Source organism: Martes martes (assembly GCF_963455335.1).
Source record: "Martes martes genome assembly, chromosome: 14".
In the NCBI taxonomy this organism is placed as follows: Eukaryota; Metazoa; Chordata; class Mammalia; order Carnivora; family Mustelidae; genus Martes; species Martes martes.
In genome coordinates, this window is record NC_137902.1 from 81,480,519 (window position 1) to 81,498,771 (window position 18,253).

At 52.6% G+C, this 18,253-nt stretch overlaps 1 protein-coding gene across 1 annotated transcript in view; it reads right to left on the bottom strand.

The window, feature by feature from the left end:
- PGBD5 (piggyBac transposable element derived 5) overlaps positions 1-18,253 on the bottom strand; it is a gene marked incomplete at its 5' end in the record, with an annotated part of 93,742 nt that overhangs the window by 49,967 nt on the left and 25,522 nt on the right. The window lies entirely within an intron of this gene.

Below are 18,253 nucleotides of genomic sequence, written 5' to 3' on the forward strand. Positions count from 1 at the left end.
TGTGCCTCCCACTTCTGATGGCGATTTAAGTCCCCCCCCCCCCACAGGACGACATGGTCTTTCCTCCGCTCCCACCTTCCACGGCCTCTCTGCAGAGACAGGACCTAACACAGCACCAAGGAATCCCATCACCTCCTGTATGGGGATTATATTAAAAGGGGTCATCAAGTGGTTCTTTCATTAGTAAGATCTGCTGTCAAGCTGATGCTGAGTGCACAGGAGGGAAAGTGCCCTTCACTGCCCGCCCTCCACGGCCGTACCTGCCATTCCTTCTCCCTCCGCAGTCCCAAACCTCCCAGCCACCTGCAGCGGAGTGGCCAGATCACACGTGCTCACCCACACGCGCTCATGCGTTCTCTAGTGTCCCGGAAGGCACAGCACTCGGGGTACAGCCGGCAGCTGGTGGGGCTGGGTTAAATCCCATCTACGTGTGGCCCCTCACATGAAGGGGCTGCTTCTCTCTTCACCTCCATTTGAACCTCCTACCTGCTCCTTTTCTGCTCTATATAAACCTCGCAGGGACAAATGTCCCCGTAAAAGCTCTTCCTGAGCTGCCACACAGCCCGAGCACGGAGGCTTCCCCTGCGGCCGGGTGCCGGCCGGACCCAGGGCTCCATGCAGATGAGGAGCCTCTCACGGGCCCACAGTCCCTTGGCCTTCTCTGTAGCTCTGCGGGTCAGGCTGACTTTATCCTCCTTTATGGTTAAAGACACCGCTGAGCTGAGAATCAACCCAAGACAGCTGTTGTCCGGGATCCTCGGTGACATACGCATGATGGGAAGGATCTGACTGCCAAGCCACCTGGGGGTCCTTTCCCTGGCCCATAAAGCCACCCGAGGGGGGGCAGGACCCAGAACGGCCTCCCGTGCCGCCTCACCGCCAGCCGTAGTCCTCGCTCTGTGACCTCCGCCTCTCACCCTAGCTCCAGCCGCCCTCTGGGCTGACCACCTACATGTCCACCCCTGGGGATCGCCTCATGGGTGACCCACTCCACCCTTGCTGCTCCTGCTCTCCCTGCAGGTGGCCAGCACCCCATCCCAACCATCCCCTCCCGGGACCCTCTTCTCAACCCTCCCACCCCTCCAGCCTGCTCCCCAGTCCTAGAATGACTGCTCCCGCCAGGGTCCCCTGCACCTCCCCAGGCAAGGCTCCCGAGTGCCCCCAGTCAGTCTCTCCAGCTCCGCCCTCACTAGTGCCAGGCTTCACGTGGGACAGCGTGACCATCATCATGCCACAGCCCTCCTAGAAATGCCCCTCGGCCCCACACTGCCTACAGCGGAGAGGCTGCCTCCCTCTGGAAGGCTCTGCAGGTCTGGTCTGCTCCTCCCTGCGGGGCTCCCCCCTTCACTCTGCACCTGCCATTCCAGGGTGGGGCGGCCACACAAGCGGCTCCTGTTCACCGACCTGCAGGGCACATCAGGCCTCCTGCCCTCGCACTGTCAGCGTGCCTGGTTCCACGTAACCCTACTGTCCCTCGATCCTGCGGCCCAGCGAGTCCCTCACTGCTCCGTCTGTGCCCCAATCCTCTCCTGCGATCATCAAAACAGCTAACAGAGGAGGTCAAAGGCACAAACTTTCAGTTACAAAAGAAATAACGGCAGGGTGACTGTAGTTATTAACACTGCATTACGTACCGCGAAGTTGTTAAGACGGTGGATATTAACAGTTCTCACGCCAAAAAAAAATATATATATATATTGTAACTATGTATGGCGGATGTCAACTACTTACACTGATCATTTCACCAGATCCGCAATATCAAAGCATTATCTTGTATTCCTGCAACTAATCTTACATGCCAGTAATACCTGAATTTTAAAAAGCTAGCAGTTCCTTAGCATCCCCAAATAAGAGCCAGTGCTAAGCCCTGATACATATCAGCTCATTTAGTCTCCATCCTACACTTTAAGAAGTTAATGTCCCCGTTTTCAAGATGCAAGGAACTAAAGCCGGAGACTCAGTGACTTGTCGGAGTGGCTGGATCTGAACCTTGAAACTCTGCCCCTGTACACTTAACCGCAGTGACCCATTTCCTGTTCATCGGTGGCCGCGCTTGGCTGGTCCTGCTGGGCAAGGGGCACGTGCTACTCAGGATGCAGACCCAGGAGCCTCTGTCCCAGGGCAGACGGGAGCCCACTGCCAGCCAGGTACGCGTGCTGGATGCCTCCCAAGATAATTAAACCAAATGGTCCTCCCGGGTAATAAGGCATGGAAAAGCCCCACGTGGGCGCGAGCCGTGGGGAGGAAACGAGCTGTACGTTCAAGCCATTTTCCTTTACTTCGTTACACAGAGAAATTAACCGCCGTGCAAGTTCCTAACTCAGACCCCACCAGTGTCCCGGCCAGGCGCCAGGAGCTGCGCCTCCCAGAGCGGAGCTCTCAGGGCACACAGAGGCCCCCCCACCCCCCCGAAGCCTGCTGCAGCCCTCCAGGCCAGACCTGCCCCTGTGGGGTTCTTGCAGAGAGGAGCAACGAGGAAACCCCCCGTGCGCACGGCGCTTTACAGTTCATAACCTGCTGCCGCGCACGCTGTCTCTTCCCAGTTTCACATCGAACCTCGGAAACAGCTATTCCTTTGCCCACGTCACAGATAAAACTGAAGGCTGAATGACACTGAGGAATGTACATGAACCAAAAGTTAGAACCCCAACAGATCCCAAATTTTCTGTCTCCAAGCACCAAGAGCCCTTGCCTTCTCAACTCACCCCCCGGACAGGCTCAGGGACAGGACAATCCTATGGCCCACAAGTGCTCCTCATACCCCTCAGGGCCAGCAGGTGCCACCAGCCTCGCTGCTGGGTGTCCCTGGGGAGAGGGACTGACGCTGCCCCAGCCTGGAACCTGGAGCCGCTCTCCTCCCTGCGTCTGTCCTGGGGCTGCTGAGGTCACTGTCACCTTCTTCACTGCAGTGATGGCCACTGCAGGGAGCAACACTCCTCGGGTGCACTCAGGCTCTGCATCCTTGAGAGGGGTGGGGGGGGGTGGCGTGGATGTGCAACCCACCCCCCGGCCCCCAGTCCAGGCTCACCCATCCCATGAGCACACTGCCCCACTGGCCTGCACAGAGCCTGCCCTACAGCACCCTGCAGAGAGCGGCAGGTGCCTCAACCGCCACCCACTTTGGTATAAGCAGCACCCTGACTGCCAACCTGAGTGAAGCCCTGGCTGTGGGAGCCCGGGAACCCCTCTGCGCTGGTCCAAAAACCACCACCCTTCCAGCCCAGGCCCTCCCGTGGCCTCCACACTCCACAGAGCCCGGCACCCAGTACAGAGTGCCAGCCGCCCCTTCCTACCTCGCCCATCTCAGTCCCCACCTCTCCTCCACCGTCACCCTCGCCGACCCCAGTGTGAGGGACGACCCAGGTCTCCAAGCCTGGGCCCACGGCGTTCCCTCAGGAGAGCGCGCCCGTCCGGCCCCCTCCAGCCCCCTCCAGCCCCACGCGTCCATTCTCCACCCGACTGCAAAACCGAGCTCAGCGGGGACCTTCCTCAGGACACTTCTCCTACTGTCTTTGTCTTCAGACAAAATGCACTCCTTCCTCTGGATTCCCAAGCACTTTATACCTTTCTCGTACAGATTTTAGCTTTTTCACTGTGGCCTGCTCGTGTTTACTTGGAGATTAGGGGCCTCTGTCCTGCCCGCTCCCTCCTTGGGTGTCCTCCGCGCGTCAGCCAGCCCTGTCTGTTTTGGTGCAGAATGACCCTCTCGTTGTTCAAGAAGGTACTGGAAGCATATCCTGTTCACAGCCTCTGTGAGCCCCAGAGCAGGTGGAAAATACTGCTGAGAGCTCCTTTCCTGCCAAAAAAGGTGAGCCTCTTTCTCCCCACCAGCCCCCGCTTCAGCCACCTGACCCAAGGGCCCAGCCAAGCATCCCGGCACAGCCTTCTGGCGGCCCTGCGTGCCCACCGCCAGCCTGCTGGGCTCCGAGAAGCTAGGGGTTCCTCCTCGAGTCTGGGGGCCATCTGGGGCCAGCTTGGACTCCGCCTGCTTCGTCCTTTATTCTAATTCTGAATCTAAACCACACCAGCTCCTTAAAAAGCAACTAAATCAGGGTCAAGAGAGAAAGGTACTTTCAGTAAGGCTAATTTATTGTTGGCTCAGAAATAATGAATCCTGGAAATGAGGTTATAAGTAAGGTCGTTTAGAAACATGAATGTCTTCAGAGCACATTTCTGGTCCATGTCCCTGCTCTCCAGTTAGAAATGTTACGATTTTATAGAAATGACACTCCGTATATACTACCACCGTCCACTGGGATATAAGGTTTATTTAAAAAATTAAAAGTTCTTCCAGCTCCAAATTCTAAAAAAAAAAAAAAAAAAAAAAAAAAATCCAGCATCAAGAACTAAAAGAAACTAGGAAATACTCCTTGGTCAAGTTCAGTGAGGTTCTCTGGAACCCTAAGGCGGGAGGAAAGCTCCGTCTTGGCTTAGGTTTGTTCAGTGAGAACCCTGAACCCATTTTTTCCCTAAGCAACGATCTCCATGTCGGTTGGGGAGGAAAGGCTCTATAGTTACCACGTATGTACTCTCCCAGTTCAGGCTTCCTTCCTCAAAATCTCTTCCCGCTTTTGGAACATAATCAAATGCTGGGACAAAATACCATGTTGGAAATGTGAAGTATATTTGTAACACATTCCAAAGACTTAATATCTAAATATATCAAGAGTTCTTACCCTATCAAGTAGAAAAATGACAAACCACCTCAAGGAAAAACAAAGGACCTAAACAATTTGCACAGTCAAAACAAAAGGCTAATAAGTAAATGAATTCACATTTAACCGCACAAGCATCGGGCACATTGCCCGCTGGTGAGATGAGATGAGATGACAATTATTTTTATCAAACTATCAAAGATTTTTTATAAAGGGTAACTGCCAGAATCGCCTTGGGAAAACGGACACTCCTACTTCTGATGGGATGGAAATTTGGCAACTTTCATCAACGATCTTAAGAGGGGAGTCCTTGTCGACTAAATGTATCCCAGGCTGTATATTTACTGAAAAACATTTAGTTACTATATGATCTTAAACAGGGGGAAAATTAGCTTACAAAAAAGAGTACAAGCTCATCTTTAAATTAAACACACACACACACACACACGTGCGCACACGCACAGCATCTAGAAAGATGTTTACCAAAATGCACAGTGCTTAGCTCAGAGTGGTGGGAAATTTGGGTATTTTTCCTTTTGCTTATTTGTATTTTCTAACTTTACCCACCCAAAAAAAAAAAAAGAGTCTTCCTTATATACCCTGAAAGCGGTGGGGCATAAGTTGACTCTGACTCAGCACACTTGCAACATGTGGTGCTCTTCCAAGATGGCGCTGACAGTGGCGTGGGACTTTCCTATCCTGCCCTTCGCGTCAATGGAATCTCAGCCCGGCTTCCTCTTCCCAAATCCCTTTTGCCTCAGGAAGGGAGGTGGAAGTATTTCAAGGGCTCACTTCATTTTTCCTGTCACATAAAAGCTGTGGGTCTGGCTCTTTAAAATGCTGCTTAAATTTCTCCCTTAAAAAACAAAGCAATTACTTGCCAATCCCCTACTGTAGGAAGGAAACCTTGTCATTACCAAGCATCTGTCTCTCTATTCCAAGTCAAGGCCCCACAGCCAGAAGACACTGTGATTCAGCAAACAGGAGGACAGAGTGAGCGATGGGGGAATCTGCATCCAAATCCTAAAGTCCCCTGTGCAGGAGACTAAAATTTCAAGCCCAAAGCTGGGCGTGAATATATCACGAGGAAAAAGAAAGCCCGTTCCACTTGCAACACCAGGCTGATGGGCAAAATAAAAGGCAGCAATTTTAACTGTCACCTTTGCAAAGAGCAAAGCTGAGTTAAGTGACTGAAAACATATTTATTTAACAACAGTCCTTTAACCAGGGTCCCGACTATGGCTCAGGGAAGAGTAACTAAGCCGAGACACCTGGAAAGGCTCTGGACCAACACCGGTACTTCTGGAAACAGTTTTTTTTTTTTTAATATTATTGAGGTCTAATTAACACACAACATTGGTTTCAGGTGTGTAACATGAATCTGTATTTGTAAACACTGCAAAAGGATCACAATAAATCTAGCTTCCCTGTTACCATATACCATTTAGTTACATAATGTACAATACGATGTTACCGACTCCAGTCACCATGATGTAACTTACACCCCCATGACTTGTTTACTTTGCCGCAGGTTTGTACTTTGAGGCAGATTTTGTGTTTTAGAATCCGTGTATAAGAGAGATCATACAGTATCTGTGTCTGACTTATTTCACCCAGCATAATATCCTAAAGGTCCATCCACGTTGTTGCAAATGGCAAGATTCCACTGTTTCCGATGGCCGAGTGGGATTCCGTTGTATTTATGTGCCACAACTTGATCCATTCATCCATCGATGAACACTCAGGCTGCTCCCCTGTCTTGGCTATTGTAAGTAACGCTGCAAGGAACATAGGAGTGCACGTGTTATCTCAAACTGGTGTTTCCATTTTCCTCAGAAAACTACCCAGAACTGAAATGGCTGGATCATATAGTTCTGTTTTTAGTTTTTTGAGGAACCTCCACACAGTTGCCCACCGTGACTGCGCCAACTTAGTTTCCACCAACGGTGCATGTAGGTTCCCTTTTCTTCATATCCTCCCAAACACCTGTTACTTCTTGCTCTTTGATGACCGCCATGCTGACAAGTGTGAGATGATATCTCACTGCGGTTTTGACTGGCATTTCCCTGATGCTGAGAGATACTGAACATCTTGTCTTGTGCCTGTTGGTCATTTGTGTGTCTTTTTTGTGTGCCCGTTCAGATGCTCTGCCCATTCCTCTATCAGGTCGGTTTTTGTTATTGATTTCTAGGAGTTCTTTACATATTTTGAATGTTAAGCCCTTATTGGGTATATGGTTTGCAAAGATCTTCTCTCATGAGGTAAGTTTCGTGGATGGTTTCCTTTGCTGGACAGAAGCTTTATCGTTTGATACAGACCACGTGTTCCTGCTTATTGCCATTGCCTCCAGGGTCAGACTCTAAAAATATTACCAAGGGGCACCTGGGTGGCTCAGATGGTTAAGCGTCTGCCTTCAGCTCAGGTCCTGATCTCCAGGCGCTGGGCTCAAGTCCCACGTCAGGCTCCCTGCTGAGCAGGGAGTCTGCTTCTCCCTCTCCCTGTATGTTCCCTCCCTTTCTCTCTCTCTCTAATGAATAAATAAAATCTTTTAAAAAATTAAAAAAAAATTGCCAGGAACAACAAGGGAGCTTACTGCCTACGTTTTCTTCTAGGAGTTTTATGGTTTCTGGTATCTTATTCAAATCTTTAATCCATTTTGAGTTAATTTTTGTGCATGGAATAAAACAGTGGCTCAGTCTTCCCAATATCATTTATTGAAGGGACTGTCCTCTCCCCAGTGCATATTCTCAGCTTCTCTGTTGTAAATTCACGGGCCACACATGCTTGGATTTCTTCCTGGGCTCGCTATTCTGTTCCCTTGATCTACGCATCTGGTTTTAGTCAAAACCATACTGTTTTGACTACTATAGCTTTGTGTTACAGCTGGAAATCAGAGTGCGATACCTCCAGCTTTGCTGTTGTTTCTTAAGATGGTTTCCATGTTCAGAATCTTTTACCATTTCATACAGATTTTAGATTTGTTCTAGTTCTGTGAAAAATGTCATTGGAATTCTGATAGGGACGGCGTCAAGCGTATAGATTGCTGTGGGTAATACGGACATTTTAACAACACGACTCTCCCAAGCCGTGAGCATACGGCATCCTTCCATGTAGTCGTACCTTCGATTTCTTTCATCACCATCTTATGGTTTACAATGTATAGGTCTTTTCCGGTTAAATTTATTCCCAGGTATTTTATTCTTTTTGGATGCAATTGTAAATGGAACAGTTTTCTTAATTTCCCTGATAGTTCATTTTTCCTGTGTACAAAAGTGCAACAGCTTTTCGTATATTAACTTTATATCCTCCAACTTCACTGAATTTATTAGTTCTGCTGGTTTATTGGCAGAGTCCTTAGGGTTTTCTCTCTATAAAATCATGTCACCTACAAATACCAACAGTTAAACTTCCTCCAATATGGATGCTTTTCATTCCTTTTCTTACCTAAGCGTTCCGGCTGGAACTTCTGAGACTCCGTTGAATCAAAGTGGCAAGAGTGGGTATCCTCGTCCTGTTCTTGGTCTTAGCGGAAAAGCTTTTAGCTTTTCACCACTGAATGTAACGTTAGCTGTGGGCTTGTCCGTATGGCTGTTACGGAGGTCCATTCCCTCCATACCTGCCTTGCTGACAGTTTTGCATCATAAATGGATATTGCGCTTTGTCAGATGCCCGGCCATCCCTTCCCTCCCTTTCTTCCTCCCTTCCTTTCCTTCTGTCCTCCCTTCCTTGAGAGCAAGCATGCAGGAGTGGGCAGGTGGGGCTGGGAGGGGCAGAGGGAGAGCAAGAGAATTTTAAGCCGACTCCATGCTGAACAGGGAGCCCAACACAGGGCTTGCGGTCTCTCCCAGGCTCAAGAGGCTGGTCACAGAGGGCCTGGGGTGCGTGTCAGCCAGCTGTCTATGCAGTGTCCTGGGGCTGAGGGCCTGCCGAGAACTGCCTCTCCAGTGGTCCCAGTTCTATGGGGCCCAGAAACACAAGCCCTCTGGGCACCAGAGCCACATGTTCAAGGGGGGTTCCCTGCGTGGGCTGCCTGCACTCGCTGGCTCTGGCAGGGGCACGGGGAGCCCTGCGCTGGGGCATGCCTGCCTGACGTGTTTAGCAGCGTGGAGCCACAAGGAAGCACCGGGCCAGGACAGGCCACACAAGCAAGATAGAGGAAGAGCGTGGACATGGTACCCACCAAGCACCTCCACTCCCTGGAGAGACTTACACCACAGTCCCGCCCCGCCAGCAGATGCTTTAAAAAGTAGTCCGTGACTTTCCTTCCCATCTGGGCTAAGCACTTGTAACAGGCTCCTTTGCACGCCATCCCAGGGAGAGTGGGTCTGTGCACGGGTCCTATAAGAGCACAGTCTCGGTTTCACAGCCCCATGGGTCTCCTGGGTATCAACCTTGTTGGTTTTCAAAGCCAGAAGTTCTGGGGGCTCCTCTCCCCAGTGCAGGTCCCAAGGGCTGGGGTGCCTGAGGTAGGGCTTGAACCCTTCCCTCCTCGAGGAAGTGATCTGTGGTCTGTGACATCTTTCCTGCTTATGGACCGCTGTGCTGGGGGTGAGGGTTTGGGCAAGACTGTGTCTCCTAGCCATTCTGATGTGGCCTTTTATCCTCTGTTGTGAGAGAGCTGTTCAAATAGCTTTCGAGGCTTTTTCAGAGGGAATGTTTCACACATAGCTGTAGGTTTGGTGTACTCATGAGAGAAGGTGAGTTCAGGGTCTTATCTATGCCTCCATTTTGACTTGCCCTCCTGGAAACAGCTTTGCAGAGGACTGATGAAACACGGAAAGAACAAAGGAGATGGGGAAGGGAATCTCTGGGTTTTTCCTCCCCATGAATCACTCCTATTCTGAGAGGGCAAAAAATGATAAATGACCAACGGCCATGAGACCCTTGTTCTGCCCTTACCCCCTGTAAGATGCTGGATGAGTCACTATTATCCTCTAAGTTTCTGCTTCTTCATTTGTAAAATGAACCCAAGAGAACTACTTCCCATACCCGTGAGGCTGAATTGAGGGCACATCTGGTGATTTCCTGGCAGAACGCGTAGCCCGTGTGTGCTCAGCAGAGGGAAAGCACTAATAGGAGGGGGGATGCTTTGCCCGAGGACCCCCAGATCTGCGTGCCAGAGGCAGGATTTGAACCCATCTCCCTGCACACGATCTCACTGCATGATGCCTACAAGCCGGGCCATCTCCAAATCATACAGCCCTCAGAACCCCTCTCCTTTTCCCATGTTCCACCCACACAGTCAGAAACCTACCTTTCCCCAAACTAGTTGAAGTCAAAACATCTAAAGTATCAACACATGTTTGCTCCTGTGGCTACTCTGCCTCCTCGTTTTATCAACATGACATTAAATGATAATCTTAAACCAGACCTAAGTGGTGGAAATACATGATCCAATACTCTCCCAGGGGTCAAGTCCACCTCCCCCACCCTCCTTCCAAAAAATGTCCCCCAAAGAAAGCAGGAATCTGCCTGGCCATAAAGCTCATTGACCCCTTTTAAGTCAAGAAGGTTTTCAATGGTTTGACTGGACACAAAGGCACTTTTGCCTGGAAAGGACAACTATGCCGCCGTTTCCCCAAGCTCTGCCGCCAGCGCTGGTAATTCCTGACCTCACCGGGGGGGCTGAGCCTGTGCTGCCCATCTCCAGCTCGACTTCTCTCACCGACCGTTTCCTTTCTCATCTCTGCTCACCCTGTCAGCCCCGGGGGCCTCTCGTCCACAAGGCAGAAGCGCAGAGTGCCTTCCCACAGAATAGGTTTTGTCTGAGAAGCCGGGAATGGAGGTAAAAACCAGGAAAAGCCAGCTGACGGTCAAGTGCTTACAGCTCTGCTGGGCTCTGAGCCATGGCGCTCGCTCTCAAACGTCCGCAGAGCTGAGAGCTCTTCAAAGGCCCCTGGCTGCAGGGGCTGCCTCTGTGTCACTCCCAAGATCAGGCACCATGAGGTTCCCAGGAGACAGCGAGAGAGCTCAGAAACGCTGGCCACGCCAGCTCACTGCCATCGGCCAGTATCCTCGCAGTGAGGTGGGACTGACATCTGACATTTAAAGGGCTCCTAACCTTGGCACGTGTTTCCAAACAGGCACTTCTCCCACTCTCTGGCGACCAACCATGCCGCTCTGTCTACAACCAACCGAGTTTTAGGGTTGTGAGTCCTGCATCCCAGGAAACCCTTAGTCTCATGCAAACCTGGAGGGCTGGTCACCCTCGCACCCTCAAGGCAACAAACAAATGACCCAACTCTGTGAGATCGGGGGTGTCTGGATGATGAAGGCAAGAGCTTCGCCTGGAGGCATCAGCTGGGTCTGCACAGTCTTGTTCGGGTGCCCACAGCTGGTAAACTATGAGCCTGGCATCCACAGCCCTTCTCTTTACTATGGAAAGTTTCTCAGCAGTAGAAATTCTAGAAATTCCATCATTAGAATTTCACTCCTCTGGGTCAAGACCCTTGTCTCTGGTTAAAAGTTAAAATACCCCCGAGTGCTCAGGTAGGAAAATACATCATTAGCATGAACACCTTCCCAGAAAGACTTTATTAGATCTTTCTTAAGTGTCAAGACAAGTTTTGTAGGGAGAAAGGAGGAGGGAGGAGAAATGGCTCCCACGAGGGTGAGGTCAGCATGGGACCTGGGCTCCCAACGCAAACGCCACCTATCTCACGGTAATACAATTTTACATACCACCAGCTTTAAGCGGAATGGCTGAGACAGTCCTCATTTATTTTATGCATGCTATCTTATCTTGAGGTGGCACCGGGAGAGATCCAGGACAGACATGCGACCAGGCCTCTTTGCCAAGATGATTGCCATCCCTCAGATCCATTCCCTTCACTGAACACACAAATGCACGATGAGCAGGGTTCCTGAAACTCATACGCGCCTAGAAACCTCTATGGGACTTCACTGTGCTGCTGCTGAACCAGAGGGCCTGGGGTGGACCCAGATCTGCCCTCGAACTGGATTTCCGACCAGCCCCAGGGATTCACCCCCACCCCCGTTATAAAGAAGGGAACTAGTGTCCAGAGGGGGTGGGCAGGCAAGAAAATCAAACAGAGCCCTGAAATTGCTAATATCCGGACTGGGATACTCCCCGCCAAACTTAGGATGCCCTAGGATGTAGTAAGCATCAGATGAGGTCACCATGTCATGTGGGGGGACACCAGGCGGAGGGGCACTCTGCAACCATCAGAATAACTAAGCACCTTCTGCTCCGTCTACCACCGGCGGCCACTGCTGCTTTGCCCGTGCCATCCCAGCCCCACGGCAATCCGCTACCTTCCAGACAAAATGGACAAGACGCTCTCTTGCTGATGGGTCCGGACATCCCCCAAGGTAGAACTGGCCTCGGCCTCCTCAAACCTGTCGGAAAATCACCAGCAGAAGCCCAATCCCTGCACAGAGCTCCTTCCAATCCCCCTCCTCCAAGCCAGCCAGTCTGGGGCACGTTCTCACGGCAGCAAACTCAATCAACCCTCATTTATTTGGCAACAGTTGCGTTCCTGTCTGTCTTTGCTGCTGGGCTTCGACAAGAGTGAGGGCAAACTAAGTCTAAGGCTAGGGGGTATGTCGCCCAGAGCAGCGCTCTGGGCTCAGAACTGTCGGAGCGTTTCCTGCCTCCGCTCCCCGCCCCCACACCTGCCCACTCCAGGGAGCCCGGCTTGCACCTGCTGTTCCCAGCGGCCGTTGAGGCTGGCTCAGCGGGTGTGGGTTTTAGCAGGGGCTCGGGGCCAGCTTCTCTACCTCCACTTCCTACCGACTGGCCAGAGTGACCGGCTTTAGTAGGTCACCAGGAAAGCAGGGCCTCATTGCCAAGGACAGGGTTTGCCCGAGTATGTGTGTGCTGAGTGGGTGGAGTGGGGAGCTCTTGCCAGCCTGTCCGTCACCGACAGCCGACATCTGGAACAAAGCAGATGGGGGTTAATTCACAACAGGCAACGTGAGGGTCTCATACAGGGTCCTGACTCACGTTCTTAGTCATCACAACATTCAGGAAAGATTCAGAAACTGTGTATGGTACTACAATTTAGCAATTTTCCAATTCTGCCCCCTCATTTGCTCTCTTACGGGAAAAACATGTTTGCTCTGTCCTTCCCCACAGGGAGGTAGCAGAGGGTTTACAGAGAGACGACATCTCAAATGGCGTCCTTATAACGTGGCATATACTGTGGCGCGACCCACAGAGGACACCAGGGCCGTGGAAATTGTAACACCCTGTACAGATGTAACACCAGCCCCGCCCCGCCCCCCCAAGGTCAAAGCCTTATGTGCTAAGTGACAACACGCCTTCCTCTCTGTACTAGAACACCTTCTGGGACCAAACCGCGTGCTCCTGCGAGGACAAAGAGCGGTGCCTGGTCATCCACAGAACACAGCTCCTATGGCCCTTTTGGCGCAACTAAGAGGGTGTGCTATTTTCCAGGGAAATAAACCTCACCCGCACCATTTCTAATAGCTGATAAATAGAACGGCCCTTACGATTATTAAGCAGCACCAAATGCCTGGCACTGATCTTCAAGTTTAGCATTAGATAAAATCGAGGCCACAAACGGTGTGACTTTCTCCCAGGCTCTCCGGCAGCCCGAGCCTGCCCCAGAGAACGGGGCCACAGGCGCCAGCAGCCAGCATCCTGCTGGGCATTCACTCATTTAATGATGTAGTGAGAAAAGAGCAGAGATGAAATGAACTTTTTACAGGAAAAGGCGGGATTGAAGCTTACCAGGACTGTGAAGCTTCATACCCAGATCTCAAAACCCAAATGAGAATCTTACTTCCTTTGAACTTTTTTCTTTTAAAGTGCCTTGGTGAACTTGCAAGGTGCTGATCGCAGCTGCCGAGCGGGCCCTCCTTGGGCTTCCGAGAAGCCCCCACATGGGATGAGGCCGGGAGGTGCGGAGCCTCCTGGAGATGGCGAGTGAGCACGTTCCTGCTTCTGGCCAAGAGAGGACCCTCCTGATCAGTGGGAGGGAGGAGGCCACTGGAGGCATTTGTGTTCATGGGCTTTTCATTTCACACATCGGTGACAATTTAAAAAACTGAAGGGAACCCAAAGGCTCCGAAGACTATTTTGCCAGGAGTCCCCTCCCCCACCAATCCTCAATCGTGATTTTAATCATTTTAACATAAAAAAATTTAAAAGAATGGAACTGCAATCAAAACCATGTTTGGCCTTACGCAGCACCCCAGGGTCCTTATTTTTTCTCTTAACTGGGGACCAACGTAACTTGACGTTAGACCAGCTGTGGTTTGCTGGGGGAAAACCACAGGAGGCAACACGTGCCCCTTCCCACTCCCCCGAGGGGCCTTCCGGACAGTGTGCACACACCCACACATGGATCAAGCTGGAAGCTGTGGTGTCAGGCCAGGTCTACACCTAGAGCTTAACTTCTCGGGGCCTCGGCTCCCTTCTGTCTGTGAATTGAGGGGTTTCTATCTCTAACGCAATGAATGCTGAACACCTGATTCCAGGCTGAGCATCTTCTTGGTGCCCCAATCCCCCCAGGGGCTCCTCATCTGGGGGTGCAGGGTGGGACCCTATCGGGGGCCAACCAACAGAGGACGTTCAGACACAGAGGACCACACCTGCATCGGCATCAAACACTGCTTCTCCGTCTGCCTCCTGCTCCCTTCCCATGCCCTGGGTCCTGAAGGCTGGAGCAGAGAAGGGAATTGCCACTCGGGTTTCTTCTAGGCCCTTCTGCCGCAGGGCTGGAGCCCTCACTGAGGAAAGTCTACGCCCATAGCATGTGCTGACTGCAGTGAGACGGAGGGAGGAGAAACTCGGAAAAGGACAGAAGACACACGCGGGGCTTGGTCTTAGACACCCGCTCCAGTTGGCCTCCTGGTCCACATTCCACACAGGCTGTGCTGAGAGGCGCCTCAGGGTATGAGGATGCCCGGGCCCACCTCCGCTCGGCACCAGAGTCTCGGGCTGGGATGACTTTGTGTCCGTCCCACTGGGTGGGAACCAGCGGCTGGGGACGGCCAAAGCCCAGTCGGTGAGGCAGAAGGCTTGGACGACAGGCCACCATCTGAGCCTGTTTTAAGTTAAAGCTTCAAATGTCTTTTACTTCCAGGCAGCTCTTCCCCCAGCCAAAGTTCAGTGAAAAAGCACCCAGAGCTTTGTCACTGTCTTGCCCACTCACAAGAGCCCCGCAGGGCAGCACATGGCGCGGTGCCCAGCACGGCCTCACCAGGACTCTGTCCCACCCTTTTATCCTCTTCTCCATCCTTCCAGAGCACCTCGGAAACCCATCCTCTACCAGAGCATTATGGAGATTTCCAGCACCCACACCTTTGCTCTGTGGCCCCGAGGACCCCCACCTCCTACTGGGTCCACATGGCCCCTGTGTCCGTGACCTGTGTCCCCAGGGCCTGAAGGGCTCCCCCTCCGACCCACACTCCCATTCCAGCTCGGGATCTCATCCACGGAAGTCCCCCTCCAAGCCTTGCCATCCACCCCACGGGGCCTGGGGAATAACGCGCCAGACCCCACGGAGCTTAACCGAAGAGCCTAGGGCAGCAGGTGGGTGGTGAGACACAGGGGGACCCTGAGTTTGAAGGGGGGTGGTGAGAAGGGGGTGTGCAGAGGGGAGGAAGGCGGTGCTGCGGAATGAGAGGGGTTGGGGAGGAAAAGGCAGGAGGAGTGTGTGTGCTCCGGGACAGATGCGAGGTCAGTGCTGTGACAGGGGACACCAGAACTCAGCAGACTGCACGGTGGACAAAAGGAAAGGAGGGACCGACTCTGACATCCCAACCAGGCAGGTCTGGCGATCCTAGTACATGGACCGCGTCTGCTCCGAGAGGCTCTGGCCCAGTCCCAGGATCCATGACAGGCCAAGAAAGTCGTTCAGAAAAGAGGGGCTACCTCCTGCCCCCCCCCCCCAGTCCACACTCTGCTTAACCCGGTGGCTTGTGAAGGGTCTGCTCTGCCCCCTGCAGGCTCCTGGCGGCAGAGTCCACCGCTGCAGCCCCCAGAGCCCACCCGCCGCTCCGCCAGCCGCCCCCACAGCCCCCACGGACTTCCCCGTGAAACTTCCAAGGGACCCTGTCCTTCCGCTGTGCCCAGCAGCGGCGTCTGAGGGCCAGGAAGGCAGATGTTCCGTCTCTCGGCTTCCATGGCTCCTCCTTTTCCTCCCCCTGCCCCAACTCCCCTGGTCTTCTCCTCACTCCCCTCCTTTCTCCCCAAGCGCCTCCTCCAGACCCCAAGCTCCTGCCCCCTTCAGGGTCTCCACCTTGGGACTGCAGGACTGTTTCCCCAATAGGGAGTGGGGAGGGGCGCCTCGGTGGCCCAGCCAGTTAAGCATCCAACTCCTGGTTTCCGCTCAGGTCAGGATCTCAGTGTTATGGGCCACCGAGCCCGAGCCCCACATTGTCAAGCTCCCCACTTGGTGGGGAGTCTGCTTCCCCTTTCTCCCCCTCTGCCCCTCTCCCTGCTCATGCACACACAGACACACTCTAATAAATAAATAAATCTTTAATAAAAATAGAGGGTGGCGAGCCTCCGGACACCCATGGAGGTACACATCCATTCACAGAGTTGGTGAACTTTCACAGAGTTGGTGACCTTTCACATGGACTCCACGACGCTCCATGGGGGCAGAGGACAGCATGCGTGAGGGGTGTCACAGAAGACCCTGGGCTCCAGGCTTGCAAAACCCAGGGTGCACCTGACTTCTCGGGGCCCATGTGAGCCTCTATCCCTTAAACCAGGAGTAGAGCCTCCCCATGGCACGGCCGTGAGGATCAGACAGATGAGTGTAACAAGCTTGTTCATAAGGTACTGTGCAAAACACTCACTCAGCTTTTTAAAATCAGTAAATCAGATGGGACTTCTTGAAACTTCATGCACCTACAAACCATGTCTAGGAGTCTGGAGTTACACTCCAGGGTCTTTTTTTTTTTTTTTTTTTAGATTGATTCATTTATTTATTTGACAGACAGAGATCACAAGTAGGCAGAGAGGCAGGCAGAGAGAGAGGGGGAAGCAGGCTCCCTGCTGAGCAGAGAGCCCGATGCGGAGCTCGATCCCAGGACCCTGGGACCATGACCTGAGCCGAAGGCAGAGGCTTTAACCCACTGAGCCACCCAGGCGCCCCCCAGGGTCCTTTCTAAGTTGATGGCTGGGAGGCACATTGGCGCTCCTGGACACACAGTTCCCTTTTGGTTTATGCCAAATCCTCAGCTCTCTGTGGCTGAGAGAGGGAATCGAGACTCCACTGAGGTCTACGGCCACCCACACATGTGCACACACACATGCACACACACGGGCACACACACAGGTGCACACACATGCACACACATGTCTGCATGCCCACATGAAACCATCAACCTCGCCACCTTCAACCTCGCCTCTGCGGATGAAACCCCTCCAGTCTGGTCGGCTCAGGCCCCTGTAAGGCCAGTGGGGAGGGGAGGGCAGGCTTCAAGCCGCACTGATGTGCTGAGTGGAACTACCATTTGGCTTTGCTAATAACCTCACCAGCTAACTTCTCCAATTTAAGTTCAGGAGACTGTTTCCCTAACTACAGAATCTAAAGCAAAAATCTCCCCAATACCATCCAAATGGAAAAAGTAGAAATTCTACAAGACCAACAACCTAGAATCAAGTTTTGCTGTCCCTCCCTCCAATTAACCCAAGTCTTCAAATTCTTAGGTTTTTTTTTTTTAAAGATTTTATTTATTTGAGAGACAGAGAGGGAGAGCACGAGCAAGGGGAGGGGCAGAAGGAGCGGGAGAAGGAGGCTCCCCGCTGAGCAGGGCGCCCGTTGCGAGACTCGATCCCAAGACCCCAGGATCATGACCTGAGCTGAAGGCAGATGCTTAATGGACTGAGCCACGCAGGCACCCCTTGAATTCCTAGTTTTTGACTGGCCGGGATGTATTTATGAATTCTAGCTACTCAAAGATATCTCTGCCATGAAAATAGCTCCAGGACAATATTATTTTCAAAACCTCCAGGAACACACGGGCACACACATATGCAAAGACGCATCGAGCTGTGACTTAACGATCGTACACTCTTCTGCAGGGATGTTACAGCTAAAACACATAAAGGAGATCGATCCCCTCCAGGAAGATCAATAGTCTCAGAGCTTCCGAGCTGGCTGACATCTTCCTTACGCGACTTGCCTTCTGTAGAGCTCACACGAAGACGCTGCCGGGGAGAACCCAGCTCCGAAGCTGTGAGCCCGAGAAAACACAGAGCCGGCTCTGGGGGCAGAGTGCCCAGCATGAGCTCCAGGGCCCTCTGGCCAGGAATCACCAAGGCCCGGGCTGGGGACCAGATGAGTCATGGTTCACCTTCCCCTCTGACACGGCGCTTCCGGTCCCGGGAAATCCCACAGGCTCCTGACGGTCCCAAATGGCAAAGGGCTGAAAGGCACACACAACCGAGGCCACCTCCCTCAGCCCCTGGAGTCCCGCCTGCCTGCCTTGGCGACTCCCGGGTCTGTCACGCTTCCTTGTAGAGTGGACTGTTGTCTGCCAGAGCTGCTCTAACAAGTATCACAGACCCAGGGGCTTACACAACAGGAATGTGTCCTCCCTCGGTTCTGGAAGCTAGAAGTCCAAGATCAAGAGTGGGCAGGGACAGCTTCTCC